A 17,854-nucleotide genomic window follows, 5' to 3' on the forward strand; every position below is an offset into this window, starting at 1 on the left:
TTTCTTGTATTTCATTCTTTGAAGACTGAAACAGCATTTTTCACTCAGTCAATCTGATAAAACACTATATTGTGCCACAATTCCCTCTTATTGTCCTGCATCAGTTTCCCTAAATGGCCCTGCCTCAGTTTCCCTAATTGTTCTGCCTCAGTTTCTTGAAATGTTCTGTATCAATCCCCCTGGTTGCAACCCCCTTTCCCCTTGACCACTAGGACTGATATAACTTAGGGCTGGTTACTCCAAGTCTATAAATTATAAATCTCAAGATAAGGGGGAGTTCAGACTTCCTGTCTCCTTACTCTTCCTAAGTTATCAAAAATTTATGGTCCTACCCCCCAAATTGTCAGAACTGCTTTGATGGTCCATTTCTTGGAAATTCCCATTCTCAGTTGTCTGATTCCTCCCCTGCCTTGGTCTACCCTGGTTGCTTAGAGCCACCAGTATATATTTCATGGGAAACTCACATTCACTGCTGGATGCTTTGAGACATCAGCCCTGGGACAACATGCCCCCAGCACAATCTCTCCCTCTCAAATAAAATATTAAAAAACTCTCTAATCTCTATCTTGCCTCAGTTTCTCTGGCATTACAACTACACACAGGATTTTAAAAATAATTATAAGATTTAAACATTTAAAGAACACCTTATAAACATTGCCTTATTTTATCCTCAAAATAACTGTTAGGTAAGTGTTGTTAATATTACAGGTTTATAGATAAACTGAGGCAGGTAGATTTTGACTTTTCTGGGATCACAGAGCCAGTAAGTGTCTTAGGTAGGTTTTAAGCTCAGGTCATTTTAATTCCAAATCCAGTACCCCTTATACTACCTGACAGTATAGCTTCCTTTCAATTCCTGAACAACAGGTAGATTTTATTTTAATTTATCACTTGTGCTGGCAGTTGTTCACACCTTTTTCATCTAATCCATTTATAACAAAGAATGGGAATTTTAGCAAACAAAGGAGGGATGTGAAATTCCTGACCAGATAATAATATAGGAGTACTGGAAGATAGAGGAGATTTTTCCCTCCTCTATAACACCTACAGACCAAAGGTGGGCTAGCTAGAGGTCTCCCCCAGAGCTCCGAATCACACAATCCATTTTTGAATATTGGTGGAAACTAAGTCCTAAAAAGGGGAGAACAGAATTTTTCTTATATTCTTTGGCTCCTATACTTCATATAATTTTTTTCCTGGGAAAATGACTTAAAATAAAATTTAGGTTTGATTTATATCTAGGCATTTTGCAAAAAAGATGAATAAGTTTCTTTCTTGAAATGTTACTTAAAGGCCAAGTGTATGACAAATACTTATTTCCTCTATAACAAAAGAAATGCTTAATACAAATGTGCATGCACAACACAACACACACACAAGCACATGCTGATACCACTACCACCATCAGGCAATCACAATATTCTGATGGAGAGAAAGAAGCAAGATAAATTCTTTACTCTATTTTGGGAAGTTTAAGAAAGTGATGACACTAGCTGTATTCAAACAGAAGTTAAAGAAAAGCTCACCTTTCAAAAAAAAGGAGAGAGACAGAGATAAAGACACACATATGGATAGATAGAAACAGAGAGGAAGAGAGAAATAGACACACACACACACAGAGATAGAGAGATAGATAGAGAGACAGAGAGATATACAAGAGACACAGAAACACACACACACACAAAAACAGAAAGACAGAAAGAGACAGAGAATATCATGAGACTTTAGCTTTTCCCTGTAGGCTTACAAAGTTGTAGCTCTTCCTGTCTCAGTTAGCAATCCTTTTTGTCTCATGATCATTCCTATTTTCCCTAATTCACTTCCCACTTCCAAGCTTCAGTCACAGAGATCAAGAGACTGACTAGAAATAATTGGTTTCATTGTAAAGGGTCATAGTACTTTTAACATGGAGAGATGTGGTATTTACTCCCTGTTATTTATTTCCTCATCCCAAAAGAGCCTGTTTTGACCAACAATTGCTGAATCCTTCCAAACCTCTCAACCTTCCACTCTGAGGAAATGAGGTCCATTGAAAAGAGTCAGTGTCCATGCCTATTATCATATTCTAAAAAAGACATACATATTCAATAAATGAAAGGTTTCTCCTCATTACTCCCATTAGATATAAATGCAGGGTTGACTCTGGGTTAGTGTGATAGTGCCTTTATTTTCAGTATCCTAATTAACCTTTAAAAATGGAGGTGATATTGAATTTTTACTTTTTTTATTCTTATATTTGTATATTATATTATTCTCTTGGGAATTAATATGGAGATTGTTGCTGAAGAAACTTCTTTATCCAATGTTTAATGGCAACTTCTAAGCAATTTACAATTTTAGAGAGTTTCCAGGGGGATTAAAATGATAAGTGACTTGCCTAGGGTCCCACACAGCAAGTGATTGTTAGAAGTAGAAGTGGAAATTGAACTTGTTTTTCTGACTCCAAGAATGGCTTTCTATCCACTATGTCACATTGTCTCTCTTACTTGGAATAGGGAGGGTGAATGGGATATGGTTTGAAGCAGTATAATTTACTGGCATATAAAAGTTAATTAAAATGTATTTCTAATTTGCTTTCTCTGTTTAAAAAGCTAAAATATCCCCTCATTCTAATCAACAGCTTGGAACATTCCATCCTATATAGAGGGTGCTAGATTCTTCAGAGTGAAAGTATTAGCCCACATTTCTATCGTCCTTAAGGTTTACAAAGAGCTTTCCTCACAATAACAACCCTGGAAAGAATTTGTCCAAATTCTTTGGACAAATTTGTCCATATTTTAAAAAGGAATCAATACTCAAACAAGTAATGAGCCTTCACTAAACTCCCATATTCGAATATCATAGGTGGAATAATTATCTACATTCCTTCACTCTGACACTCTTTCCTTGACACTAGGCTTCATGTCAGTGTAGTTCACTCTATCCATGTATAACTCTAATAGCTACATCTGTGCAAATCTTCTTTGGAAAATCAGTGCTTGCAAATTCACATGGAATGATTGTTTATCATGTTGAAATGTAACTCTGATTGCAGATAAGTGCTCTTAAAATGGTTTTTGTGTACAAGAATCCTTATAAAGGTTGGGCAGAAATGAAAACTCGCTTTTCAGAGATCAAGACAAGTACAGAAGGAAATGAAATGTTATGATGATTTGGAAAGAAAAAATAGGCCATTCGAATAAAATTAAATTGCAGTATGATTCAGTCTTTCACCCTGTACTTGCCTCTTAGTAGGGAACACGAGAGCACTGTGAACCCAAGCAAAGATTCTGGGAAAAGAAACAATTGCATATAAGCTCATGGTGCTCAGGGACTTGTATTATCTTCTTTGACATTGTCAGGCCTCCATTATGCATCAGAATATACTAAAAGTTCAAAATATTTCAAAGGTCTCCTACAAAGGATTATACAGGATAGAAATTTATTAATATCAGTAATAAGTTGTTGGGGAGATGTCTAGGACAAATTACTGAGACATCAGTACCATGAGAACACTGAGATATTTATCTGATTAACCTCTACTTTTTAAAGTTCAGTAAAAAGAAGGATGATGTTTCAGAATGGACAAATTAATTTTTTTAAAGGAGTGAAAAGAAATACATTGTCCTTGAGGTTCCCTTATAAATTTTTTGAGTTCATTTAATATTAACTCAGGGAGAAAGATGTAGAGAGTTCTTTCCCTGGCCCCCCTTTTTGTGTGGATATATGTCCCTTGAAACCTCATTAGTGAAAGATAAACCCTCTTTCAACATAACTGATCTGTTATTCGTTAACAGAGACTTTGAACTGGTCTTATACTCTGTTGTTACATACTTCCCAAGACAGATTAAAGATGATTTCAGTATGTTGAGTTATAGAAATTGATATGCTTAAAAAAAAAGTATATTCAGAGGAGAGAGATCTATAGTATTGTGGACAAAAGGTCAGCCTAGGAGTTAGAACTACTGTGTCTGACCTCTGACACTTCTTATGTTTAACCCTGAATATTCACCTAACTTCCCTGTTCCTTAGGCATTAAGATTATATATATATTTTAAAGTGGTTAATCTGAATTGGAAGAGGGAGTTTCCTCCCTTTATCCATATACCTATGGATTCAAAGATCTGAATAAAATTCTGAAGACATTGTAGGCAGAGATTTAACATAAAATTGTAAACCATAGGAGATTTATGAAAACATTCTTGTGGGTTGGATGGACATATAATTTGCAGGCAGCAGGTTGTAAAAAGCCTTAACTTTTCCTTGATTTCCCAGATAGCAACCCCACTGTTAAAGACTTTATCTCTCATGCATAGGATACTTTCTTTTCTAATTTCTGCCTTCTGGTTTACTTCAAGTCCAGTGAAAATTCTACCTTTTTAGGAATTCTTTGCCAATCCCTCTTAATTCTAGTACCTCTCCTTTGTTGATTATTTCTTATCTATCTTGTACATAGATTATTTTTAAAATGTATATTTTGGAGTTATGAAAGCTCCAATGATCAACTGAATGGTTAAAACACTTGGAGATTGCATTGCTTTATTCTTTTCAACATTTACTGTATACTAAATGCTGTGGTGGGGGCTTTATGATTGATTCTGTCAAAAACAATTCGAAAATAGTAGGTCACTTAGTATTAAAGTTTCTTCAATTAAATTTAACAAATTTATTTAATGCTTATAATGTACAAGAAGACAAAAATGAAAATATCTGTCTTCAAGGAAAATCTATATATTTTATTTTTCCTCAATTCCATGTTGAAACAATTTTTAAACATTATTTTTTTAAGTTTTGAGTTTTAATTATTTGTAAGTTGTTTTGTTTTTCCATTTGATTGTGAGCTCCTTGAGGATAAGTATTAACTTATCTGTTTCTTTATAACTCCTGCACTTAGCACAGTGCCTAGATCATAGTAGTTGCTTAATAAATGTTTATTGACTGACTTGTACCTCTTGTCAGACATCTCTTTCTTCTGGACATCCTACATGGCCAAGCTCATTTTCTCTCTGACTCCTTCTTTGATACTCCCCATATGGAAAGAATTTTCCTCTCCTTGGTCACTCCATTATTCTATTCAAAAACTTTTTTTTTATATACTTAGGTTCCATATTTTTCTTGATATGGTATTTTTTTTTTAATACAAAAGCAACTAGGTAGTTTAATGAATAGAAACTTGAACTTACTGTCAGAAAGCCAGACTTAAAATTTTGCTTTATATATTTGCAAAGTGTGTGGTCCTCAGAAATCCATTTCACTTCTCTTAATGTTTATTCTTCTATAAAGTATGAATTATAATAGTAACTATTTTGTAAGACAGGGCAGTTAGGTAGCACAGTGGATACAGTGCCAGGTCTGTCGTCAGAAAGACTCATTTTCCTGAGTTCAAATTTGGCCTAAGACACTTAATTTTGTTGACCTGGTAAGTCATTTAAATCTGTTTGCCTCAGTTTCCTTATCTTTAAATGAACTGGAGAAGGAAATAGCAAATCACTCCAATATCTTTGACAACAATACCACAAATGGAGTCATGAAAAGACTATATGTTTAGGAGACTATATTACAGTATCTAAATGCTAATTATTATTATTATTAATTATTGCTACAGCTGCTCTATTAAATTGAGTTAATAAGCTTTTCATAAAGACTGACATCTTTTCCTGAACATAGCAAGAAATTAAAACAAGCATAAACTATCTTGCTTAATGGATAAAAAGAGAGAAAATTAAAAATGCCCACTCATTGTGTTGAATTAAGTCAGGTTGGATTGAATAAAGAGCCTATACATCTTGCCTTCATGTACTCAATGTTCCTTAATTCAATGTTAGAGCTCTTTCCATTGAACTCCAATGTTCTAAAGAGATGAAGCAGGCTTAGGAGAAGAAAGTGGAAAGTAGGAGAAAGAGAGACAGAGGGGAACAGAGACAAAGAAACAAAACCAGACATATATGAATTCAACAGGTAGTAATGGGACCAGGAAGACAATTGGCAGCATTCACCTTGGCAAGGAGCACCAACCCATCTGATGATACTGGAAGAGAGATGTAACTGAATCAAGATGAAAATTCTTAACAACTTAACAGGATATGTAAAAACCTTGATTATAAGGGGTATTATAAGCCATCTTTAACACCTTGTTATTTAATACAAATATAGAGTTTGCTAAATTAGTAACACATTGTATTGATCAATAATTGTGAAGAAGGAATGAACCAGTAAATGAAATTATGAAGCAACACACCTGCTTAGCAGATACATTCATACTTTTGAGATAGTACATAAGGATGGAACTAATAGGTGAATGAAAACTAGTTGCACTATGGTTCTGATTGAAGAGATCCCCCAAATTGCCTAAAAGTCATAGTGATTCCTGTGGCTATACAAAAAAAAGATGGAATTTTGGAGGAATAATTGTAGTCTTCTACTTCTACATAAATATTAACACATACATGTATAGAATAAGAGAAATCTAGACAACTATATATGAAAAAATATTCTTAATTGTCTACAAGGTCAGTACAGCTTGACATCTTGATGTAACTTCGAAAAGACATGAGCTTCCTATCTCTTATTATACACCTACACACACACATACACACACATACACACATATGTGTATATATAACTTACACAAACATATGTGTTTGTATAAACAGCTTATACAAACATATATAGCTTTTCATATGCTTTAACCATACAAGATAAGAGTTGTATTATATCCTAATCAAAGGCTAGTTCATCCTGGAGTGCTTTTATTTAGTTTTGAAAGTGTCTGTGCATTATCAATACTCAACACAATGTTAGTTGACTGATATTCTAGGGAGATATTGAAAATGGAAGTATTTATAGGAGGACAACAACATTGTGAGGGGATTTATATAAGAATGACTTTGGGGGAAAAACAGTAATTTAATTTGAGTACAAGCTTCAGATATTTGAAGGACTGTCATGAGGAATTCCATTTTAGATTTATATCAAATTTCTAAATTAGCTGTTAGTTTAAAAATTCTTTCAGTTAACTAATGAAAATCCAAATTATGATTTTATTGGAAGAATACATTAAAACTAAGATGACTGCTCAACATGGCAAAAAGGAATATCCTGAACTTGATAGATATGCTAAGATGTCTTTTTGAACTCTATAACCTCTGACCAGGGAAGTCAGCAGCTGCAGGGAAGGAGTGAGAACATCCCAGATACTGGGGAAATCTAGGGGAAAAATCAACAAACAATGTCTGAGAGATGAAATATCTTCTTTGTAGAATATCTCTGATCACTAGATCAAATAATATATTCTGGGACTAAGGTGCAAGAAGAATGAAAAGGTTATGAAGGATTGTGAATGTTGAACAGAATATTTTGTATTTAATCAGGGAGGTCATAGGTAATCATTGGAGTTAACTGAGGAATTTTTCCTTGTCAAGGTAGAAAAGGCAATAGGAGGTAAAAGTCAAGTACTTGAGAAGTTTCTCTTCTCTCAGGCTATAGATGGTGCTAAAGGTCAGTAAGACCTATCAGCACTTTATACAGCAGCTAAATTCTACTTTCCTCCTATCAGGTATCAGAGTATTTGCATAATTCTTCTAGTTCTATCAATTATCAGACTAGTTCAAGATGGCACTAGAGAGACTTTTTCATAAAACAGGAGGATTGGTTCTGTTTCCTTCAATGAGCAGAAGCCAGCCAAACCAACTTTCTTTGTATATTTTACTTACTATAATTGCTCTTATATTCTGCTTTTTTTCAATTCAGATTTTTTTTCCCAAATGGCAGGGAGGATGGCTCCTTAATCAACCTCATTTCTTTTTCTAGGTGGCTGTTTATGACTTCTCATTTTTATGATGTCTGACTTTACATCTTTTCATCTGTTATAGCTTCTGATTATTCCTCATAAAATAGTAGCCCCTCTCTAAATTATGTTGCAAATTCAAATCCACAATTCTATCTGGTCTAACACATTCAATTTTGCTTCCAATGTCTTCAGTTATCATCTCTATATTGATGATTTTCAAATTTTATTTATTCGACCTTAATTTCTCTTCTAACTTCTATTTTCACTTCTCTAATTGTTGATGAGACATCTTGCATTAGATGTTCTGTAGACATCTGAAACTTATCATTTCAAAAAACAAGCTCATAATCTTTCCCTGAAATCCTCTCCCATTTTAAACTTCCCCATTATTATTGAGGGCATCCTCCTTCTCCTAGTCTTCCCAGCTCACAATCCATGCATCATCTTGACTCTTGACTATCTCTCATCCACCTTCTTTCTTCTGATATCAACAAAACCTTTGTACCAAACCTCATCACTTCACATCTTCCTCCCACAGTCTCTTCCCTCTCTGATCTATCCTTATCTAAGCTGTTAAAGTGGTTTTCCTAAAAACAATGGTTTGACTACATCATCTCCTACTCAATAAATTCCTGTGGCTTCTTATGATCTTTAGGACCACATATAAAATATTCTGTCAATCTAAGCCTTTCACTATCTATACTCCTCCAACTCCTTTCCAGTTATTTTATGTCATCTTTCTCCTCCCTCCTCCACCACATGCACCATGAAATCTTTGATCCAGTAAACCAGTCTCTTTTATTCTCCAAACAAGACAATGTATGTCTTAGCTCCAGGAATTTTCATTGATATCTCTGGAAAGCATTCTTTCACCTCTGTTTCATGTTTTCTTTTATTTTATTATACACTGGAAAAAATATTAACTTTTACAGGAAGTCTTTCCTAATCCCTCTAATTCTAGTGCCTTCCTTCTATTATTTCCAATATTATAATGCATTACTAAATCATATTTTCCTACATTTTATTACATACATATATATGTATATATACGTGTGTATATGAGTATGTATGCAGGTGTGCTTGTATGTATAAATTGACAATAATTACTTGCATGTTCTATTCCCTATTAGACTGTTCCTTGGAGGAAGGGGCTCTCCTTGGTCTTTTTATATCTTCAGTGCTTAACACAATTCTTGGCACACAGGTCCTTAATAAATGCTTATTAACTGGCAAATAATATGCAGCTACCTCATATTATGCTTTGATTTGGACTTTCTAAGCTATATTCTTTGAATCCCTGAAAGCAATTTACATGTAAAGGAGCAAAAAACATGGACAACAAGTATCTATCATTACATCACTCAGTAATCTTGTTTTTGAGTTGCTTTCAAAAACGGGCCTCTCTGTAGTACTTTTTTCTATGAGATACTATTTCATTTCAGATCTTTACAACAATCTCATAATGCTTCTCTCACACAAATATCCTTTCTTCCTGTTTTTTAAAAAAATATATATATATATGTTAAATGTATGGTAACATTCATAAAATGGGTGTCCATATGCACATACCTGCATAGACATACATGGCCGAAGGCTGAATTGAATTTTCTCTTGAATCCAATTTAGCTCTTTTTCTTATGTCTACATCTGATCTATTAATTCTGATTCCTTCATATTTCTTGTATTTTATCTCCTTTTTATTCTCACAGCCACTATATTTCTTTTGGTGTTCATCTCATACTGGAATTATTACAATGGCCTCCTACTTGGCTTCTGGTCTTCTAATTTTCTCCTTCTGCAATTTATACAGCACACAGACGCCAAATTAATCTTCTGAATATAGAGCTATGATTCCAGTACTGATAATCAATGTCAAATGACTCTTCATTGTCCATACAATGAACTCTTCAGAATAAAGTACCAACTTGTTGTCTTGGTATTTAATTTCTTCCAAGATCTGTGGTTGTTATTATTATTATTGTTAAGTTGTTTAAGTCATGTCTGACGCTCCATGACCTTATTTGGGGTTTTCTTGGCAAAGATACCAGAGTGGCTTGCTATTTTTCTCCAGATCATTTTATAGATGAGGAAACTGAGACAAGCAGGATTAAATTACTTGCCTGGGGTAGTAAATGTCAGATTTGAGCTCATGATGACGAGTCTTTCTGATTTCAAGCCTGACACTCCATCCAGTGTGCCAGTTAGGTGTGTCCTGACATCAATAAAATATTTAAACTTATTTCATATTACTCCTTTTCTTCACATAGGTCATTTTGTAATCTTGTCCTGCTTTCTCTTGCCTCTGAATTCTCAGAGCCTTTGACTGAAATATCTACATTCTTAAAATCTTGTTCTTCTTTCAATGACCTCTGGTGACTTCCTAAGTGATTACATTCTACTCCCAGGTGCAGCCTATGTTTCAATCCTCAAATATTCCTAATGAAAAATTTAGCTTATATCTTCTTTGTTCTTCAACTTGTATTATACGCTACTATTAGAGTGTAAGTCATTTCAAGGAAGAGTTTGTATTATTTTTCACTTTTATATCCTCAGTGCCTTTCAGATACTCATCACTTAATTTTGTTATTTATTTTAATGAATTGATGTTATGGGCCAGAAGTCTGTATTTGAAACAAGGATTCTTACAAGTTGCTAACTCAGTGGAATTAATAAAAACAATAGTTATCTAGTTTAGCATGGTGATTGATAGTTCTCTACTTCAGTACATGTACTTAGTGCTTAATATAGTTCCACAAGATTCACACCTATGATAATGTAATTATAATAGAGTGTATAACAGCCAACAAGGACCCAGAGGCAGATTCACTCCATTGTCTACCTTTGTGGTGGCTGTAGGCTGAAGCACAAGCCTGGGGACTGAGAGACAGATTAATTTATTTCATCTCACACTACTGTGGTGGTCTCTTAGCACTTCCCCCACTGAGACCAAGGCAGGTCTGAAAGGCTCTTCAGAAAACTGGCCCTGGCTCCAAGCAAGGAAACTAGGTTGTGAAAAAGATAATAAAAGATTTGGACATTAACACCTGGCTGTTCTCGTGGTCATTACTTTGCTGAAAAGAAGGCTGGTTCCAAGACCTCCAAAAAACCAACAATAACACTACAAATAGAATCTTTGTCTATCTTCCAAATTTTACTTAGCAAAGTGTTTTATATAAAGTAGATATTTAATGATGACTGTTATATAATGACATTTTGGAAGGAGGGATAGATAGAATAAAAACAAAAATAGTGCAATGGGAGAAGGGAGAAGAAGGGACCAAATTACAAAGTATAGAGCAGTATGATATAGAAGATAGCTTAACATGGAATAACGAAAGCAAATCCTGCTTCACATACTTACTGTATAATCTCAGGCAAGTCTCTCTGGTCCTTAGTTTCCTCATTTGTAAAATGAGGTTCAACCTGATGGCATCTGAAGTTCTTTATTGCTCTAAATGTATGAGCATATGAGTTTTTGGCATAGAAGCAAGCAAGTATGTTTTTACTACAGAAGCCAGCATGTAGGAATCACTAATCTTTAAATTGTAGAAGGTCTATTAGAAATTGATTTATAGGTTTCTGAAGGTTGGTGCTTCATATATATATATATATATATATATATATATATACAATATTTAGCATTACCGTTTTGCACAGTTTTATTTCAAGGTGAAACTTATTAGATTTAAAAAATTATCTTATAATCCCATGAATCATATTTGCTATTTTCATGCAATATTTATTATACTTAGATACATTTACAAAATGAGGAAACTAAAGGAGATAGAAATTGAATGGCACATAGCTAAAGATGCATAGTTAAGTGACTCTGAATTAGGATTCAAGTCTACATTTTCTTAAATTTTTTTGAAAGCTTTTTATTTTCAAAATATATGAACGAATAATTTTTCCACATTTACCCTTCCATAGCCTTGTGTTCCAAATTTTTCCCTCCTTCCCCCACCCCCTCCCCAGATGGGAAGCAATCCAATATGTCTTATACATGTTAAAATACATGTTAAATCCAATATATTTAAAACATATTTATACAATTATCTTGCTGCATAAGAAAAATCAGATCAAAAAGAAAAGAAAATGAGTAAGAAAACAAAATGAAAGTGAACAACAAAAAGAATGAGAATGTTATGTTGTGATCCACATTCAGTTCCCACAGTCCTCTCTCCGGATGTAGGTGAGCTGTCTTCATCACAAGATCATTGGAACTTGTTATGTCTAAATCATGAACCCATTTCGACCTTATTTTGTAGTATGCTGTTAGGTTAGTTTCTGCCATACTAGTGTCTGATTTTCCCAGCAGTTTTTGTTAAATAGTGATTTCTTATCCCAAAAGCTGGGGTCTTTGGGCTTGTTAAACACTAGCAAATCTTATTTTAACATCAAAACTTCTTGATCTAGCTCTCTTTCCACTGTACCATCTAAGTATTTCAATACACATGCTCTGTCACTATAGTTACTCTATCATTTGCAAATTCATCTGAGGATGCTGTAATCGAGTTTAGAATTCTTGGCCTTGCCCAAAAGGATTACTTAGAAATTTTATCAATTTTTTTTATTAATATCAAGTGAAGGAAGTTCATTGAAGCACTATTTTAGAACCACATGAAATTAAGAAAATCAGATTTATATGGTCTGTCTTCTTTTCAATGAACCCATACTGACTTCAAATGACCACTGCTATCATTTCTGGAAGTACTTACAAATATTATGGCTTATTAATTAATTCATAACTTTTTAGAGATAAAAGTTTTTTGATTACACTTTTAAATTATTTTAGTTCCTACAGATATAACTCATAAGAGTCTGAAATGATTAAAAAAAAAGAGCTTGACATTCTTTTTCCCTATATCCTCACATATCTGGAGCTTCAATTCTATTTTAATCAAAACCAATCTAATCTTTTAAGTGTTAATCTCATTTTCCTAGTTGAAAGCAAAGGAAGGAAGTTATATATTTTTTCATTAGCATCTGTTAACAATGCAACATTTTCATCCAACAATGAGTTTATTCATTTTCTCTTTTCCCCCAATATAGATTAAAAAAACACTATATATTTTTTTTTGCATACTTCATCTCATTTTGAGGTCTCGCCCTAATACTTAATTCTAAAACAACATTTAGATTAACATCCAAATCTTTTCTACTTGTCCTATTTAAAGGTAGTATTTTAAAATTCATGTTCTTAGTGAGCTCTTTTAATTAGAGAGTTTCCTATGAAGTCACATTGATTTAGTTAGTGAATAACACAATATGTTAGTGCGGCAATGAACCATAGAGTTAACTTTATCAAGAATCAAGTCTAGATAAATATCTGTTTTTATAGCTTCCTTTACCCTTTGAAAAATGAAATGAGAACGTTGGTCAAAAGTGCTTATTTAAACTTTCTTTCAACATTCTTTCAACATATTTAATGAGCATCTATTGCATGCTAGGTTCTCAGGGAGGGAGAGATACAAAGATCAATAGATGCCCAGATAATTCAAATTTCTCATTACAATTATGTATATCAGGAAAATTCAGCAATTTTTTTCCTGACTAGGATATTGGTTATGTGCTACTATATCATTTCTCTTTTTCTTTCCATTTATCACCAACACATGTTTTCATTGATATTCCATTTCAAGATTCATTAAGTCCTGTGTAAAACACAGTTTAAATTACAACATTCAACTATTTATGAGATATATATGTTTTTAAACAGAGATCATTCTTCTATATGCCATATTATGTTCATGAGTAATACAGAATCATGGAAAAGCACATTTTGATGGGGAAATGCAGAGTTTAGGCCAAGATTAGGAATGTAGGTAATTGCCAAGAATTCAACATATATAAGGCAGAGTTGGTGATGTCTTACATGTTACTCTTTGTTAGTACACCTGCTTTTAGTGTTGGAAAAATCACATAGTGTATTCAAAAAATAGTTATTTTTTGATAAGTTACAATGAAGACTCAGTGTCTCAAGGATACCACATTATGCAGGAAATAGAATTTTTTTCAAATCAATAGGACACAAATGCCTTGTTCTGGTTCTAAGTAACAGATATAGACAGATCACAAGCATCTGGTATCAAATTTCCAGAGCTGGCTATGGATTCCAATGACTGATTGATATGGTGAGAGAAAGCAATCAGTGATGAATGAGAAGAAGTATATGAAAAAGGGAGAGATAGGGAAAACTTTCCTATTTTTTGGGGGGGGCAAACAACATAGTATATAAATATGAGGTTGCTAATTTAATAATTATTTTTCCTAATTTAAGTTTTGCTTTAGATTTTTAACAATTTGCGATAATGGTCATAATTTCTCCAAAAAGAAAGTGGCAAAAAAAAGTGAAAGTAATTTTAATGGGAAATTCAATATACCTTCTTCAGGTGTGTTCCCTTAAAAATATTGATGAGAAGAAAGTCCAAAATGTTAAAAAGAAATTTTTTTTCCTATCATAAGAAGGAATTAGAAATAAAATAGATGATTATTGTTTGGGGAGTGATAAAACAACTCTGGCACATAAATGTAATGGGGTATTTAATTTACATTTGTATGTATGTGTATATACATAAATATATAATTAGCATTCAGAGCATTCATATGAACACACATATCTGTGGATATGTATCATGCACAGCAAAGACTAGCCATTTGTATTCTTTGAATTACTTCAAACTGTATCATCTTCTGAAATGGAGTCTTCAACATTTAATCAGTCTCAGATATTTGTAAATATTTGATCATAGAGTTGAAAAAAGATGTGAGAGGGAAGAGGGGTATTCCAGAAAAAGTACAAAGTATATAAGCTGATACAGACTGAAGTAGGCAGAGCCAGAATGGAAAAAATATACACCATAGTAACAATATTGTAAATGGAAAGAACCATAAATTAAAAAAAAAAGTTTACAATTATATTTTATTTTGAATCTGGATCAGGAAAAAAAGTATAAGAGATGGGTGGGTGTGGGAGGGGGTGACACTGAGAAGGGAATATTCTACTCAAGATGAGAGGATTGGGGGACATAGCATTCTATGGCTAACTTTCCCGTAGGGTCAGGTTAACTCCCCTCCCCCCACAAGGCCATGACTATGACCCTGCATAAGGACCCTGAATTAAAAAAAAATGAAATATAGCTAAATTGAAAAGAATAAACATGGTTCAAAAGGAGATATATGAGAAAAATATTAACCCCACCCTTTGAAAAAGAGATCGACTAATATTGCATGTTACATTAATTTTCAAACTTTTCAATGTATTGATCTATTATGTTGATTTTGGGTTTTTTTTTTTGTCTTAATTTTTTTTTCATTATGTGAGATGGCTTTCTGGGAGGAGAAGGAACATTAAGGCAGGAAATCTAGATTTTTGATTTAGGTTTTTTATGTCTCTCTGTCTCTGTCTCTTACTTCCTCTCTCTATTATAGATGTGGATATCTATAAAGAGATATTTGACATATATATATATATATATATATATATATATATGCAGATATACATGTTAAATATGCATGCAATAAGACTGACCTTTTAAAATGTTATATTCTTAAATATCAAATTCCATTTTAGTATTCAATAATCTTTTTTTTTAAATTATAATAACTTTTTATTGACAGAACCCATGTCAGGGTAATCTTTTACAACATTATCCCTTGCACTCACTTCTGTTCCGATTTTTCCCCTTTCTCCCTCCACCCCCTCCCCTAGATGACAAGCAGTCCTATATATGTTGAATATGTCGCAGTATATCCTAGATACAATATATATGTGCAGAACTGAACAGTTCTCTTGTTGCACAAGGAGAATTGGATTCAGAAGGTAGAAATAACCCAGGAAGAAAAATAAAAATGCAAACAGTTTACATTCATTTCCCAGTGTTCTTTCTTTAGGTGTAACTGCTTCTGTCCATCATTGATCAATTGAAACTGAGGTCTCTTTGTCAAAGAAATCCACTTCCATCAGAATACATCTTCATACAGTATCATTGTTGAAGTATATAATGATCTGGTTCTGCTCATTTCACTTAGCATCAGTTCATGTAATTCTCTCCAAGCCTCTGTATTCACCCTGCTGGTTATTTCTTACAGAACAATAAGATTCCAAAACATTCAAATACCACAATTACCCAACCATTCTCCAACTGAAGGGCATCCATTCATTTTCCAGTTTCTAGCCACTACAAACAGGGCTGCCACAAACATTTTGGCACATACAGGGACCTTTCTCTTCTTTAGTATCTCTTTGGGGTATAAGCCCAGTAGTAGCACTGCTGGATCAAAGGGTATGCACAGTTTGATAACTTTTTGGGCATAATTCCAGATTGCTCTCCAGAATGGTTGGATTCGTTCACAACTCCACCAACAATGCATCAGTGTCCCAGTTTTCCCGCATCCCTTCCAACATTCATCGTTATTTTTTCCTTTCATCTTAGGCAATCTGACAGGTGTGTAGTGGTATTTCAGAGTTGTCTTAATTTGCATTTCTCTGATCAATAGTGATTCATAACACCCTTTCATGTGAGTAGAAACAGTTTCAATTTCATCATCTGAAAATTGTCTGTTCATATCCTTTGAGCATTTATCAATTGGAGAATGGCTTGATTTCTTATAGAGTCAATTCTTTATATATTATTTTGGAAATGAGGCCTTTATTAGAACCTTTAACTGTGTACATGTTTTCCCAGTTTGTTGCTTCCCTTCTAAACATGTTTGCATTAGTTTTGTTTGTATAAAGTCTTTTTAATTTGATATAATCAAAATTTTCTATTTTGAGATCGGTAATGGTCTTTAGTTCATCTTTGATCACAAATTTCTTCCTCTTCCACAAGTCTGAGAGATAAACTGTCCTATGTTCCTCTAATTTATTTATAATCTCGTTCTTTATGCCTAAAATCATGGATCCATTTTGATCTCATCTTGGTATACTGTGTTAAGTGTGGGTCCATGCCTAATTTCTGCCATACTAATTTTCAGTTATCCCAGCAGTTTTTGTCAAATAATGAATTCTTATCCCAAAAGTTAGGACCTTTTGAGTTTTCAAACACTAGATTGCTATAGTTATTGACTATTCTGTCTTGTGAACCTAACTTATTCCACTGATCAACTAATCTATTTCTTAGCCAATACTAAATGGTTTTGGTGACTGCTGCTTTATAATATACTTTTAGATCAGGTACAGCTAGGCCACCTTCATTTGCTTTTTTTTTTTTTTTTCCATTAATTCCCTTGAGATTCTCGACCTTTTATTATTCCATATGAATTTTGTTGTTATTTTTTCTAGATCATTAAAATATTTTCTTTGATGTCTGATTGGTATAGCATTAAATAAATAGTTTAGGGAGTATTGTCATCTTTATTATATTCGCTTGGCCTATCCAAGAGCACTTAACATTTTTCCAATTATTTAAGTCTGACTTTATTTGTGTGGAAAGTTTTTTGTAATTTTGCTCATATAATTCCTGACTTTCCTTTGGTAGATAGATTCCCAAATATTTTATGCTGTCGACAGTTATTTTGAATGCAATTTCTCTTTGTATCTCTTGTTGTTGGATTTTGTCAGTGATGTATAAAAATGCTGAGGATTTATGGGGATTTATTTTGTATCCTGCAACTTTGCTAAAGTTATGAATTATTTCTAATAGCTTTTTAGTAGAATCTCTGGGGTTCTCTAGGTATACCATCATATCATCTGCAATGAGTGATAGTTTGTTTTCCTCATTGCCTACTCTAATTAGTTTAATCTCTTTCTGGACTCTTATTGCCGAGGCTAGTGTTTCTCAATATCAATAATCTTTTAACACATAGTTGCTAAAGGCAGAGATTAGCAATATTTTGTGATTTGTAAAATCAACAATAAAATTAACAAATAGAGCTATAAAATCTTTCAAGTACATGACCAATTATGCCATGAATTGCTTTGAGATGTTATAGAAGAAACATAAATATACCTGATCTTCCTATTGAAAACACTTTCTACACTTACAATCCATGGCTCAGGCATAGATTACTGATAACTATGAGTGTTATAGTCTTACATCATATAATAGTAGTGAAATAAGCACTAGATTGAAAATCTATGGGCCT

The sequence above is a fragment of the Sarcophilus harrisii genome, chromosome 3, assembly GCF_902635505.1.
Source record: "Sarcophilus harrisii chromosome 3, mSarHar1.11, whole genome shotgun sequence".
Lineage (NCBI taxonomy): Eukaryota > Metazoa > Chordata > Mammalia > Dasyuromorphia > Dasyuridae > Sarcophilus > Sarcophilus harrisii.